This window comes from Penaeus vannamei, chromosome 31 (assembly GCF_042767895.1).
Source record: "Penaeus vannamei isolate JL-2024 chromosome 31, ASM4276789v1, whole genome shotgun sequence".
Taxonomy (NCBI): domain Eukaryota; kingdom Metazoa; phylum Arthropoda; class Malacostraca; order Decapoda; family Penaeidae; genus Penaeus; species Penaeus vannamei.
The window spans coordinates 27,841,467-27,845,392 of record NC_091579.1 but is presented as its reverse complement, the minus strand read 5'-3'; the positions used below and the strand labels follow the sequence as shown (position 1 = coordinate 27,845,392).

The 3,926-nt window shown below is 41.2% G+C and overlaps 1 protein-coding gene across 9 annotated transcripts in view; it reads right to left on the bottom strand.

The window, feature by feature from the left end:
* Window positions 1–3,283: 3,283 nt before the first annotated feature.
* Window positions 3,284–3,926, bottom strand: part of Shark (SH2 ankyrin repeat kinase) — a 22,948-nt gene continuing 22,305 nt past the window's right edge. For all 9 annotated transcript variants that reach the window (XM_070144028.1, XM_070144030.1, XM_070144027.1 and 6 more), the window contains one exon: window positions 3,284–3,926. This exon is cut by the window's right edge and continues 3,016 nt beyond it. The gene's annotated coding sequence lies outside the window, so the exon portion shown is untranslated.

The window sequence follows — 3,926 nt, the reverse complement described above, 5'->3', positions numbered from 1 at the left end:
TTTGAAACCGCAGAAATGACCAAGGTAATTTTTTTTTCCATGTTGAGTAAAAACCAAAGGACCAACAATATTTTCATTCCCTTCAATAGAGACTCATTCTGCACACTACATTCTGTTAATTGTTAATGGTTAAAAAGCAAAATAAATGTGCTAGACATCCAAGGTCATATAGCACTATAGGAAAGTATATTAAAGGAGGGGTGAAGGATGATAGTTGCTATGCATCAACTATCTAGAGTAGTCTTTAAAGGTTAAAGATGGGTAAAGGAGCTGATGTGTGAATGGGCTATGGTGGAATTAGGTAAGGGAATTGTATAAGGGTTTCACGTGTGTATCCAGGAGGGAGACGAAATGATAGAGGAGATTGAGGGAGAGAGAATGTATGTGTAGTTGGAGTTGAGGGGGGTGGGTTAGGTTGGAAGGGAGTTGGAGGAAGTGGTGTAGGGGTATGAGTAGGAGGAGGATGAGTGTCGGGAGGATGGATATTTGAAATAGTTGGAGTTGAGGGGGACGGGTTGTGTTGGGAGGGAGTAGGAGGAAATGGTGTAGGGGGAATATGAGTAGGAGGAGGATGGATATCAGTAGTAAATGGAGTTGAGGGGTTGTGTTAGGAGGGAGTAGGAGGAAGGGGTGTAGGGGGAATATGAGTAGGAGGAGGATGGATATCGGCAGTCACTTCGAGTGTGGAGGGAGCACGAGCTGTGGAAATCTGTGTCTCAAGCATATAGCTTTGAATATCTTCTACGGTTTCTCCAGTGGAGTTGGTTGGAGAACCTTGTGAGACAGGTTTTCTTATGAGGAGGGGAAATAGAGACTGGTGTCTGAGGAATAAAGGTAAAGGTAGGTGGAGGTGAGTGCGTGGTAGGAGAAGAAGGGGTGGAACGTTTAGTCTGTCTGCTGCGTGTAGTGCAGGGAGAAAGAGGGGACGGTGTCTGGATTTAACATGGCAAAATAATTTGACTGGGAAAGGTAGGAGGTAGAAGTGGAAGTGGGAAAGTAAGCAGGTATAGGAGAGGGTGTAGGAATATCGTGGATTGGAGGGGCAGGGGCAGAGTGAGCGATATTACTAGAGTAGGGAGTATGAGAAAAACCTAGTCAGCGTGCTTCCTGTCTGGATTCACACAGTGATACCATTTTTGTATCTGAGAATTGCTACCTCAAGACTCAAAGTTGTAAGAAGGACAGCCTCTATAAAACACATTTTGGGGGCCACCAAAGTTAGCACATATGTGTGTTTGTGCAGGGCAGTTTGATCAGTTATAACTGAATTGGGCACATAGGAGGCATCGGTTAGTGGAACGGCAGTGTTTGGCAGGATGTCCAAAGAGCCAACAGTTTTGACATTGACAGGGAGGAGGTTGGTATGGTCGAACAGGGAGGGATTGTCTACCAATGTAGATACGAAAGGGAAGGTCATGTGTATGGAAAGTAATTTTGGCAATGTTGGTAGGTTTCTTTTGATGACCTCTAGGAGGAATGGAGTAGCATTGTACTGATATCAAATCACGGTCTTTGAGTCAGTGAGTAAGTTGATGGAAACAAACATTTTCCCTCTTCACTCTTATCATTCTCAAGCATAGAACGTGAATACAAGAAAAACAAATTTTACTTGTTTGCTTACTTAAAGAAAAGTATAAAATAACCAAAGAAAGGAATTTATATGACATAAATGTTTTTTGTAACAACTTGATTTATTTATTTTTCTGCTCCCTAAGTTATGATTCCAGTGGACTGAAAAGAAGGACAGGGAGAAAGGGGGATTGTGTAAAGGAGACAGAGATACACTTACAGACAAAGAATGGTTAAAAGGTAGAGACATAGGGCATCCTGTGCAAGAAAGAAAAAAAGAAAAGAAAATGGTTAATGGTTAAAAGCAAAATAAATGTGCTAGACATCTAAGGTCATATAGCACTATAGGAAGGTATAGTAAAGGGTGATGTCAGGTGATAGTTGCTATGCGTCAACTATCTAGAGTAATGTTGGAAAGTTGAAGAAGGGTAAGGGTGTTGATGAGGGTTATGGTGGTTTAGGCAAGGGAATTAGATCAAGTGAAGGATATTTATATGTCTGAGGAAGGAGAACAGGTTTTTATAAGAAGCAAGGATATGAGGTAGGTCTGATCTGTGAGATCGGAAACTGCAAATATTCCAATGTAGGAGAGCTATATCTTAGTTATTTTATGAGTGAAATTGCTGGTACGTGTTGGGGAATCTGGGGGGAAAGGAGCTAGGGGGTGTAAAGGAGGGGTATCAGGAGGTAGGGAATCTGGGGAAGGACATTGTTGTGACATGTGTGATTCCCGTATGTATCCGGGATGGAGAATGTGCATATAGTTGGAGATGAGTGGGGTGGGTTGTGTTGGGAGGGAATAGGAGGAAGTGGTGTGGCGGGGATATTAGTGGTAGGAGGATGGATATCCGAAGGGTGGATAGTTGGAGCTGAAGGGGATGTGTTGTCTTGGGAGGGATTAGGAGGAAGGGGATGGATTTCAGGAGGATGGATATGTGGTGGACGGAATTGAGGGGGTTAGGTTGTGTTGAGAGGGAGTAGGAGGAAGGGGTGTAGGGGGAGTATGAGTAGGAGGGGTATGGATATCAGCAATCACTTCAAGTGTGGAGGGAGCATGAGTTATGGAATTTTGTGTCTCAAGCATATAGCTTTGAATGTCTCCCATAGTTTCTGCAGTGGAGTTAGTTGGAGAGTTTTGTTTGAGAAAGGTTTTCTTATGAGGGGGGAAGAGGAGACTGGTGTCTGAGGAGTAAAGGTAAAGGTAGGTGGAGGTGAGTGTGCGGTAGGGGAAGGGGTGGAACAGTTAGACTGTCTACTGTGGGTAGTGCGGGGAGGGAGAGGGGATGGTGTTGGGGCTGTAGTTGAGATTCGATCTGTGGTTGAGATTGGGGTTCTGGATTTAGAGTGGCAAAAGAATTTGACTGGGGGAGGTTGAATGTAGAAGGGGAAGTGGTGGTGGAAGTGGGGAAGTAAGTAGGTATAGGGGAGGGTGTAGAAAAAAAATAATACAAAACAATAAAAATAAAATAAATACAGTAATAACCACAGATTTCCTTGTCTGTAAATTATATCTGGTGTATTTACAACTTTTAAAGACTAAAAAAGATGTGGGTCTAGCTCTCTTATTTTCCCTTTCTTCACTCCCATTCACCTTCCCTCTTTTTTTTTTAATAAAATAAAATATGTAGTATAAAATCTAACTTCCCTTTAGTACTTTGGACCCACAGTGTGAATACATGAATATCAAAAGAAATAGGATTAATATAAACCATGGTAGGGGAATTCAACCATTTATATAAAATGAGAAAGAAATATGTATAACAAGAATATATTTTGATAATATTTGAGCAATACCTCAAAGTAAGTGTTACAAAAACAATTTCTGAATACAGGTGTCAAAAATGTGTACAGTACATATTGTTTATATATTCAAGGCAATAAATATAGACAACTTCTTAGACTAGACACATACTAAGTGCTATTGATTTACTGCAGAAAGATAAATGGTTATTAGATGCATTTGGCATGTATCTGTGGCAGTTTTTCATTCAGTAACCTTAAACAGCCCCTATCTCCTACCCCTCATAGCTGTCTGCATGATGGCTTGCCTAATGACGGAGTGTTTGACATTGAACCTTAGTACTTGAGTCATTTCAAGCACCAGCCAATATGAGGGAGTGTTGGCATCTCAGTGCATCTCTAATTTACCACATGATTTTATATAACTCTTCCCGATGATCATCCAGCCTCTTCTGTTAATTACCCATCTTACCATTTACCAATTGGTTAGAAGTGATGAAACACCCAATGCCTGTGACTGACTGTGTATAAGACATCTTTAGACACAAACTTTCAACATAATAAACAAGTCATGTCACAAATGTAGTTCATTAAAATATTAATTTAGCCTGTATCAC